The following is a 12,298-nucleotide window of genomic DNA, read 5'->3' on the forward strand; positions in this document are numbered from 1 at the left end:
ATACAAAGAGACAACGTGATTCACCGGCATCATGCTGAAAGATGAGGTAGCATAATTAAAATTACAAAATAAGATTGTTTAACTTCAAACTTTGAGAGTGCATATTATATTTGACTCTCCAGTGCTGGAGCAGGGCTAAAACAAAGTGTGGATATAGGTCTGACTATGCAAGACTTTAGATTGAAGTAATCACTTTTCTTTGCATGATACATAGGCTATCGTATAAATGCAGTCAATGTCGGCGTTAGCTAGCTAGCCAGCTTTATCAATAGCTGTTAGCTAAATTCAGTGGATGATGAGAGAAGTTGTTAAATAAAATATACTGTACATTATAAATATGTTGACACAATTCAGCATTGATGTGCTTCCAAACAACTGTCATTTTGATATATCGATGCACTATTGTTTTATAATTATAGAATGTATATATTTTCTGTATAACCAAGTTACGTTGCGTTAATGAATGGGTCATTTTGCATTATCTTGAACATTGTCTAGAATTCATTTAATGTGTTATTGTAGTTTACCTAAAATTACACAAATCAATCCTTATGTCACTATATTTTACATATATTTTTCATGTAAGTTTACCTGTCCAAAAAGAAGAATGCCAATTCAGGGTCGGCTTTGATCCCCAAAACCGAACGAAGTTCCCTTCAGGAATAAAATGCCCTGCCGAGTTTCACTCTAGTTCCCTGTCTGTCGCTCTCTTCGACGCTGTGTCTGAGAAGCAACACTAGGGGTCTCTCTTGAGCACCGAATATACCTCTGATCTATGAAAAAATGCCAATGAGAAGTTGGCAGCCAATATTTGCATACCCCTCTCCCGGACATACGGGTACAAAGGTGAGGAAATACTAGAGTTCATTCAGAAAATTTCTTCAGAGCTGATGGTTCAGGGCGAAAAATCTAAAATTTATGTTATCGCCTGCTTTCATCTGGTGGTAATAGCACAATGTTAAAGTTGTGCCAGGCAATTTTTGTGCATGAATCAGTCTAAATTAAGCCCAATTTATATAAAATGGAGGAGTGTTTGCACGGAAAGGAATGTTTTTAATATTTTAGGCATGGCACAATTTCAGCGCTGACTGCGCCTGCTATGTGCCTATTTTGCGGATAGTTAGTGAATAAGATTCAGGTTTTTGTGTAATATACTGTTGTAATATCACACACTAAAGTGGAGCAACTGTTTAGTGACTTCACACCTCAGTTTTGACATAGTTACTGCATTTTGTCTTTGTAGGGGAGAGTAGCTCTATTCCAAACCCCAGCCACAATGCTCTACTTAGCAAACTCTGTGAGCACCACAAGCAGTGCACCACACAGGAAACTTGACTCACAATTGTTGTCTACAAAGCATAAAAAGACATAGCGCAAACAAATATTGGGTGAGATAATCCTTTTTTAAATACACTTCACAAATTTTGTCAGTACTTTCCATTATTGAATGAAATATTTCATACATAAATGCCATGTGTGCCATCTTGTTATTGCTGCAAAGGATATATGTGATGCTACCTAAGAATTTGGCCAAAGCAAGGTGTCTTGGGAGGCAGCACAATTAAAGTGCCTACATTTTCAAACAGGCTTTGCGTTGGGAGCGCAACTACGTTGCCTTAAAATTCTACCTCTTTAGGCACCTTGCTAAGGCAAAAATCAGATGTTTCTGTAGTATGAAATAACATATAGTTTGGAGAAGCAGCTCATTATCTCATTTTTTAAGTATAAAAGGCAGTGTGTCTCTTCAAGCAGTGCTAATAGGCCTAATGATGTAAGCCTGCATTATGATCTATTCAGATAACAGAGGAATGAGTCATCCAGTGCTCAGACTCCAGCCCCTGTCTATGACTTTATATTTCATAAGGCTCTGAAAAGCTACATAATAAATCTCTGTGGACTATTGGAGATGCTTTTAGCCTTATCTAAAGCAGAACTGAGCTTACTGATGTCAGCTGGAAACAGGACTGTGTTAAGGCAGTTGATTGAGTGTCATGCAGGAGCTCTTCATTGTTTATATGTTGAGTCAGGTTAAAAAGTACATAAACTTTTAAAAAAGACATCTCCAGACATCTGAATTCTGTTCTTTCCATTGCAATGCATCAGAATTATTAAGTACAATCGGAATACGAACATATATTAATGAGGAGACAATCAAGTTGTCAGGGTTATTATCGTAAAACGAAAAATAAGTATAAATGTAAACATTTTCTAAAATAATAAAAAAATATATAAAAAAATATTAATGGCTCTAAAACATAGTAAACAAGTAAAAATAACCATTAATAATTTTTTATTTCATCATTTTATACATGATTCAAAAATTCTAAATAACTTTGAAACCTGCCAACTACATATCCTTCTTAAAGAAATCGTATATAAAGAAAAAATGGAACTAATCTAATCTAACAGTGTTAACTATGTTTTAACTAAGATTTTAAAATTGAATGTCAGCTAACTCCTGAGATAATAAACATTGACCTCCTTAAAAATAATAACACTAAAACAAAACACTAAACTGAATAATTTAATTTAAACTAACAATCATATGAAAAAGGAGATTATCAAGAGTAAACTAAGTAAACAACCTATCACTTTTCTAGTTGTTATGCCTGAATTAAACATCAGAGCCAATCACTGCCTTGTGATCTTCCCAGTATTTGCATTTCAGACTGAATATATATAAGAAAAGTAAATTACTTAGCATAAACCAATCACTCATTCACTTGCATTGTGAGGAGCTACAGAGCTGAGAAAGCTTTGTGTTCACCAGAAGAAAGAAAGTCATACACATTTGGGATGGCATGAGGGTGAGTAAATGATGAGAGAATATACATTTTTGGGTGAACTCTCCCTTTAAACACCAAGTGCCATATACACATCAAGACCAAAGATGAATGGATCGTACCAACAGTGGTGGACAGTAACGAAGTAAATGTAATTCGTTACTGTACTTAAGTAGCTTTTTTGCATATCTGTACTTTACTGAAGTATTTAAATTTGGGGAGACTTTTACTTTAACTCCACTACATTTCAAAGTCAAATATCGTACTTTTTACTCTACTACATTTTCAAAATCAGTCGTTCCTTTTTATTTATGAGTGGATAAAAATGTAAGTGGTCAAACGAGCCACCAATCACAGTACAGCACGCGCGCTTTGTTTTGAACTTGCCTTGGCGGCATCTACTAAGCCGAACCAGGGGTGCGTTTCCCAAAAGCATCGTTAGCCAACTATGGTCGCAAGTTCCGTCGTTATCATCATAGTTCAACGAGTCGGTGTTTCCCGAAACCATCGTTCCAACGAACATTCGCAAACAGCATCGCAGAGTTGTGTGGTTGGAATGACAGCTCTCGACCTGTGGTTAGAAGCAGAGTTTCTTGTTATTATAACATGTGGGCTTAATAAATTATTATCTTGAGCCAAATAAGCAAGATGCCATTCAGTACAATCAGTATCTTTTATTTAGAAGACATACAAATGTCCTTTAGTTTGTCAATAGATTTAAAGCACCGTTTTTGAAGAGTGCGCATGTGTGAACGTGCTCTAGTGCGTAAGAACGAGCCTATGATTGAATCTGGAAATAAAGCAAATAACTGAGAAAAATATGAGATAGTCCTCAGATGACATGTCCGTAATTTATAGCAAAACATCTAGCATTAATTCGATCGCAAACAGATTCATTAAAAGTAGTTTTTACTCCACCACATGTGTGACATCATTAACCAACGTGGTTGAACAACCAATTTGAGACAATACGGTTTCGGGAAACAGTCGTGACTAGCAAGTTGATTTCTTCAACAGTGCATCGTACTACGGTAGTGGAGCAGCAAGTTACGTCGTTGTACGGGAAACGCACCCCAGATCCGTTAAATATGAGAGTTGTGAACATAGATGGTTGCGACAGTGATCTCGCCACCGCGCGGTCACGTGATTCGTGTAGCTCTGAATAGTTCCAAACAAATTGCGTTGTCAATGATTTTAAGCGGGGCAGAGAGCAGCAGCTATTATTGCAGCAATTATCGGTAAATATTGACGCATAATGTACATTGCTTATTATGTTGACACTAAAATGACTTGCATATAATAGCATTTTTTTTCTGGGGAGTAGCAGAAACACTGCATTAATACGTTTTTGTAGGGAAATTGTAGGGAAATTTTGGAGGGAAATTGGCTGCTCCCATAACATAGAATATATATATATATATTCTATGTATGTGTGTGTATGTGTGCGCGCGTGTGTGTGTGTGTGTGTATATATGTGTGCGTGTGTCTGTGTATATATATATATATATATATATATTTAATGGTGTTGTGCAGGTTTATGTGAATGTATCATAACATTAGGATGTTAATAATTATGACCATAGACACTGAGAAAAATATATACAGTACTGTAAATGTATTATACCTTATGGGAACAGTCCCTTCCCTCCAAAATTAAACACACAAAAAATGTATTCAATTCAAATATATATATATATATATATATATATATATATATATATATATATATATATATATATATATATATATATATATATCTGACTAATTAATGTCATTTTATTTATAGATTGGTGTGCCAAGAGTGACATTAGTCTTCATGTAGACTGAGTTAAGCAAGAGTCTTGTGACAAATTATAATAGGACATTATGGCCATAAAAAATCATAGTACTTGGATACTTAAGTACATTTGAAGGCAAATACATTTGTACTTTTACTCAAGTGAATGTTTAAAGGCAGCACTTCTACTTTTACTTGAGTAATATTTTACCTTGAGTATCTTTACTTTAACTCAAGTACATGGTATGTGTACTTCGTCCACCACTGCGTACCAATGGTATTTAGAATACAGTTACATTCAAAAAGTATTTTTATTGTAATTTGTTTCATTTAATTTTTAGTCCTTTCAGATGGAAAACATTTATACATATAAATGATGCAATACAAAGTGCATTTGAACAGCAGTGACACTTTCTTATTATTTGTTACATTTAGCGGACACAAAATACGTTTGAAGTAAGTTTGGAGCAGAATAAATAGAAATAACCCTAAATTTTCAGCTTTACGCTAAGTTGAAATACTATTTCTAGACATTTTACATGCACGTTACCAGGAACGAACACATTTTTTATCAAGAAAATTCACGTTGGATCATAATTAATTTTTTCTAGTAAGACCTTTGATATTAGGTCAAAAATCATATCCTTAATAATATTATTTTTATTGTTTTCCAGCAAAAATATCTAAAAATCCTTAAAACAAGATCAATTTGATTGATCTTATTTTAGAAACAACATTGCATAGGATATTTACGTTTTTTGAAAGAATGTACAAAGAATGTATTTTTAACATACGTATTTGGTCTACAAGTGCTGAATAAGTAATCCAAAGTATTTAGAATATGTTACCTTGAGTAATCTAACAGAAGACATTAAAATTGACATTTTACAGCATGTATTCTGTAATCTGTAGTGAAATAAATTTTAAAAGTAATCCTCCCAACCCTGCCAATGGATATAAAACAAACAACAAATATAAAATTGAGTTAGATTAACAGTGCTTGAATATGCACCAGTGATTGTTGGCACAATGTGAAATAAATGAAGAAATAATATATGTTTTCTGTTCCTAGCCCCTCCTCAGCATTAACAGTGCTTTCTGGACATCTTATTATAGATTTGATGTTGTATATTAGTTATGGTGCATTGTTGTGTCATGTGTAATGTATTACACACATAAAGTTATCATTCTCTTTACTGCAACTTTATTTCTTGTTTTTGAGATTTTATATCTCACAAGTGCTACTTTATTTTTCATATTTGCTATATATTATTAGTTGTTTGGATATTACAATGGACAAATTGGAGCCTACAATGATGCTGGAACCCCTGGGCCCTGTAAACCACAATTCACCCTTGATCAAATCCAGAGCATCCATAAAAATGACTGAAGCTGTTCATACCCTTTCTGTAGTTTTGCAGGATTAAAATAAATCATTTATTCATTAATAATATCACTGAAATTTCTACCCCCATATAAAATTATCAATCACACATCGGGCAGTAAATCAAACAGACATGCGTGGATAAAATCTCATGGGTCAACTGCATGTAAATATAACCCTCTAAATTTTTAGTATAGATCATTTCAGCGAAACAAGCAGACATTAAGATAAACATTTCCTACCCTTTAGGAGAAGGCCACTGAGACAAGGATGTGCAGCTGCCGTCTATACACATTGACCCCATAAGGCCGGTACTAATCGTGATCTAAGCAGCAAAGCCACAAGCAAAGCGTAACGAACGCATTGGATTATGACTGATAACGGACACTGGCTCAGCAGACAGAGACCCATCTCTGAGATAATAAAAGTTAAAATGATTCTGAATGCATTATTCACCCACAGATATATAGCGGAATCTCACAAGTCTCCCCAACTCACTCATATTGCATCTGAAAATAATTTTCCTACCTGAAACTCATACCCCCACAAGCTCGGAGTAACAGATTACATTATATTTGTTATTCAACTGGAGCTCTGATGGTGGGTTTGGGGGTTGTTTGTCATTGTGCTGGTACAGCATGATAGAGAATGTGTTTGATTAGAGTGTAGGTTTAAGAGACAAATACAGACTATGGTGGAGATACTGTAAATGGGAGGAGTGAGTTATAATATAATGGATCATGATTCTAAAAAACAGAGGTGTCTGCACCACACTTTTAACATCGTAACGCCATACATAAGAATTCCACAAGTATCTACCAACTCACATACCAGGCCTGAATTATAGCTAAACAGCATAGTATTATACAACTGCATGACATGACCATTTGTACAGATCCCTTACTGAAAGGACCAGTTTAGACCAGCATGTAGTTCCATGATGTTAACCAGAAATGCAGGTCCATTCAACTTTCCAGCATTCCATGTATGTCTTCTTTTCAAAATGATGTCAACTGGCATTTGAGTAAGTTCCCATTAAAATTGCACAAGAGCACACTGAACACTCTTCAAAAGCGTCAAAAATCTCCTTTTTTCCTTTTCAGCCAGTTTGAATATGTTTTAAAGATCAGGTACTTCTCTGCACTGCTCTCCACTCTGTAGTGTGTAGTGGGCTCTGAGTGTGAGGGGACCATGTTCCATACATTTACAGTCTCTTTCTGCATGTCTCCTACACCCTATCCATCAGCATGCTACATTAATGAATGTGGCCTTCAACTCCCCATCACAGGCATAAAACATTGCCTCTCTGCTTCCATCTGAACGTGGAAAATAAATATACTTTTTATCAGTATAATTATTATTTATGAACTGACAAATAGCCACACATGTGAAGATTTGGAGATGAAGGCACGACTGTTTCACTGGGGTGATAATGCTCTTAAGGGTGTACAGTGACAGCAGTAGATCAGGCTATGTGCGTCCATATCCTCTTGGGAGGGATAAGAGAGGAAGCAGTCATAACTCCTTATGTAATGATGCTAGCTTTTCTTGTTTTCTCTTGTTTTTATATCAATCATGGTTAGGGTGACCAGACGTCCCGGTACCAGGACCCTATTTTATGACCAGTGTCCTGCATCCCGACTGAGTTACAGTCAGGACACCTTTTGTCCCGACAATCAGTTTTAGCCTAATATTTTACAAAATGATCATTGCTGAGCTTTGTGCTTTTACTGTAATGAGAAACTTACAATGAGCAATGAGAGAATCGTTCATGCTCTTTCCGCTGTGATAAACTTTCCCCTCATTTATTTATTTATTTAATCATTCAACATTATTTTACAGATAAATTCTGTTTACCACCTGCTTTTGCTAATTAGAAAAAAAAGAAAAACAATACACTTTGACACACAGTATGCAAACTTGAAGGTATTAATTTAATAAATATTAATATATTTTTTTGTATATATAAATCATATATAAATATATATAAATAGCTAACCAAAAGATAGAACAGTAGGTTTGCATGATTAAAGATCTTAATTGAGGAATTCCTGGAATGTCAGGTGAAAAGACCGCTTCATGTGAAATGTATAGGGAAAATTATTGAAACTCACATTTTTCAAATTTAAATATAACATTTTTCAAATTTAAATATAATTACACTGAACTTATTCTTGAGCTACAACCGAGTTCCCTTTCTCAATCTGCTGTAAAGGAGAAAGGGTGATAAGCACTTTCATTCAGGCAAATTCAGCTCTTGATGAGACGTTAAGCTCCTCTGCTTAGGAGTGATTTATTCTAATGAGCAGTAAAGGACCATATTACCCACAGCCATGGTGTGAGCCAGTGCTTCCACAATTGAGAGCTGAATAAGGCATATTCACACTGTTTGATCTCCAACTCATGAAGAGCATCACACTCTACTAATCCTCATTGAAGTTAATGAACACTGATCTACAAACAGCATGTTCGGTGTATATAAAAAGTTAAAACTAGGGACTATGATCACTGTGTCAGTTGCAATTTCCAGCACTGAAAACAATTAGAGATCAGTCCAGTGGTGCTACATTACAGTTTCTTCAGAGAGCCTGGAGGTGATGTCACTATAGGTAAGAGACTTCCTCACACAGTCAGCTCTTATATAGTCCGTTTTCATGTGAGTATTAGTCACTCTGAGTCAACAAGATAAGAGTGGTTGAGTTGTTGGTAGGTAATGCCTGATGTCATTCTATAGACAATGACTTCATTTATGGACTGCAGTATAAGGGAGACTGAAAGCCAATTTCTGTATAGACACCTAAAAGTCTTGTCTACAAAAAATGTTCACCATTAATGCCCAGAAAAAAAAGACCTTAAATTATTTCCAAGTAAAAAAAGAAAAAGAAAAACATATTACAGTCATTTAATACATTTGATCTTTTGTAAGAACATACTACTACTACTACTACTACTACTACTACTACTAGAGAAAACACACATTTGATAAATTGAATTTTTGATTTAAAACTATATAGTTACTGAGATATAGCTCCCAAGTGTGACAACTAGCCCCGGTCTGCCCTAAACCATCCCATTCACCCCACAAACCTACAAGGTGAAAGGTTATATGAAAGGTGATGTAGTCTAGGACAGACACTTCGGCATTCTACACCATGCCATCGATCTCTCATTGCCATCATTTCCTTCTTTAACAAGCAGAGGCAGTGTTCTGGGTTATTTATGTAACCCCCATTGGGAGAAGGCCTATTGATTTATTTACTCCGCTCAAACCAAGGATGCATTCCGCACACTGCTGCTGCCAAAGAACACAGGTAGGTGGTGGAACACGATTTATGGAATGCCCTTTGAAATGAGCTTTGAATAATTTTTAATCTCATTTGTAGACAGGGGCAATTTCTCCATATAGTGTATATGACCGAGTCCGATGTTTATTTATTTGTGCTTTTCATCGGAATTTCGGCAGACAGATGTGACCCTGAGTTACCTGATGGAGACTGATTTAGCTACTGATTTGAAAATTATCTTCAGAGTGGGAAAGAAAGGAAGATAAGGAGGGAATCAAAGGGGACAAGATAAAGCCGATTATTAAATGGTTAGTTTATCCAAAAATACAAATTCTGTCATTTACTAAACCTCATGATGTTTCTAACCCTGACATTCTTTCTTCTGAGTAACACAAAAGGGAATACCAGAATGTCATGGACAGTCACCACTGACTTTCACTGCATCTTCTTTCCATACAGTGAAGGTGAATGGTGACTCTCATTTTGTGTTCCACAAAAGAAAGAAAGTCACATTGGTTTGTGACAACATGAGGGTGAATAAAACAGAACTGTCATTCCCCATCTGTCACTCACTTCGATGTTGTGTTGAGTGAAGCGACATTAGGGGACTTTCTTGAAGGCCTCGGTTACCTCTGAACTTGAGAAAAGGCCAATGAGAATTTGGCAGGCAGAATTTGCATGTCCCACAGTGGCATATACGGGTATAAAGGGAGGGAATCATGCATCTGTTCATTCAGATTTCTTCTTCGAAGCTGAGCGGTTGTGTGATCAGCGAGCTGAGATCACTTACTGTTCCACTCACCTCTGCAGTGGTATGCTGTTGGATCTATGGCACATATCAGAGGCTTTCTCCTTCTCTGCACGGCAGTGCAGCTTTGCACCTGGGCACTTTGACAGTGCTGCTAAAAGAGAGTATTCATAAAAGAGTTTATTTTCTCTAAAAGACCAATACGCAACTGGTGTTGAACATCCTTTTCAGGACATATCTTTGTAAAGATGCCCTTCCGCCCCGTGTAATTCCTGGATGTTGTGGTGGGCACAATTCACTGTCCGCAACAGACCTCCTCGCTCGTCCGCTCTCACTATCCTCAACGGTGGGGCGGCCCACGGGTACTCGGAGGTCCCCCAGGTGAACAGAGTGGTTGCGATCCACCTGTGTCCCGAGAACGCCGCCACCTGGCGTGCTCCCCTCCAAGGCCTATAGGATGACGTTGTCACTGACCGCCAAAGCCTACAGTGTCACTAGACAGGCCGCCTCTGCCCTGCATGCCATGGCACTCAAAGATCTGCACTTGGGTAGTACTGATCTGCGACCAACCTTGCCCTCTGGGCCACGAAGATCACAGGGCGGACACTCGGGCAGGTGATGGTCACCCGTGTCCAGGAACGTCACCTATGAACGTCACATATGGCTGAACCTGGTCGGGATGCGGTAGGTAGACAAAGCTCGCTTTCTCAATGTCCCCTTCTCCCAGCTTGGTCTATTCGGCGACACCGTCGATGACTTCGCCCCGCATTTCTTGGCGGTAAAGAAAGTTCCAGTGTGGGCCGTGCTCCATCTGATCGCTGAGGTCATCCTCCTGTGGCTTCCAAATGCCAGGCAGCTCCGCCTCAACCTGGGCCCAGCTCTCAGCCCCAGCATCGAGAGCCCTGCAGGAAGCACACACCCCCAGTCTCCTGAACATCCTCAAGGACCCGGAAGTCTCCCAAGCGTTCCTGAGACAGATGACCAAGGAAACGAGACGTTTGCTCCGGAGCTGGTTAGCAGACCACTCCGTCCCCCGGTGGAGGGCCAGGAGGAGAATCCTTATTTGAAATTATTTCTTTCGCCACACCCCGTTTGGGCTGCGGTACCCACATTCTCAATAAAAGTGTGATTTTTTTTTTTATTTATTTTTTTTATTTTTCATTTCCTGGGTCATCTGGTCCGCAAAATGCCATTCTCACGGCAGCCCGGTGCAACACTCCAGCATTTCTGGCACCCCGGATGCAGACCCCTCGCCTCTGGACCCACAGCTGGCTGGTTCTGATGAGTCTAGATGGAGGTTAGTTAGTCACTAACCCGTCCCTTGCCAGGTGTACGGAGCAAGGTAAGTGCTTCGAGTCTTCTCTCAGCACCAAAGCCTCGGGACACGCTTTTGCCACACTACATGCTCTGCCCCGCAGTGGAATGTCGTCCTGGTGAAGCCTACCAAGTATGTCAAAAACAATCTTCCCCTTAGTGCCCCTTGCACGGAGCTAGGACGCATGGCTCTCTCTTCCCAACCCGTCTTGCTGGCTGGCCAGGACCATCCGACTCGGCTACACGATTCAGTTCACCAGGGCCCCACCCCCTTTCGGCAGCGTCCACTTTTACCGCGGTACACGGCGAAGACGCCAACACCCTATGTGCGGAGATCGCGACCCTTTTACTCAAAGACGCGATAGAGCCTGTCCCTCTAGCTGAGATGAAGAAGGGTTTCTACAGCCCTTACTGTAGGCGGAGGCTTACAACCGTTCTGGGAATTGCAAGTTTTCAAATGGGCCTTGCACAAATTCCTGTTCAAAATGCTCACGCAAAGACATATTCAAACCTGTGTCCGGCATCAAGATTGGGTCGCAGCAGAAGACCCGAAGGACGCGTACTTCCACGTCTCTGTCTTGCCTCGACACCAACCCTTCCTATGGTTCGTGTTTGACTGTCAGGCATATCAGTACAAGGTCCTCCCCTTCAGCATGTCCCTATCCCCTCGCGTCTTCACGAAGGTCGCAGAGGCAGCCCTTGCCCCGCTAAGGGAATTGGGCATCCGCATACTCCATTATCTCAATGACAGGCTCATCCTAGCCCACTCTTGAGTCACTGTGCACCCACAGGGACCAGGTGCTTCAGGTCAACTGGGAAAAGAGCAAGCTCGCCCCGGTTCAGAGCATCTCTTTTCTCTGCATGGAGTTAGACTCAGTCTTAATGACAGCGTGCCTCAAAAATGAGCGCGTGCAGTCGGTGCTGAAATGCCTCACCTTATTCAAGCCAGGAACAGAGGTTCCTATAAAACAATTCCAGAGTCTCCTGGGACATATGGCATCCTCTGTG

This window comes from Xyrauchen texanus, chromosome 30 (genome assembly GCF_025860055.1).
Source record: "Xyrauchen texanus isolate HMW12.3.18 chromosome 30, RBS_HiC_50CHRs, whole genome shotgun sequence".
Lineage (NCBI taxonomy): Eukaryota > Metazoa > Chordata > Actinopteri > Cypriniformes > Catostomidae > Xyrauchen > Xyrauchen texanus.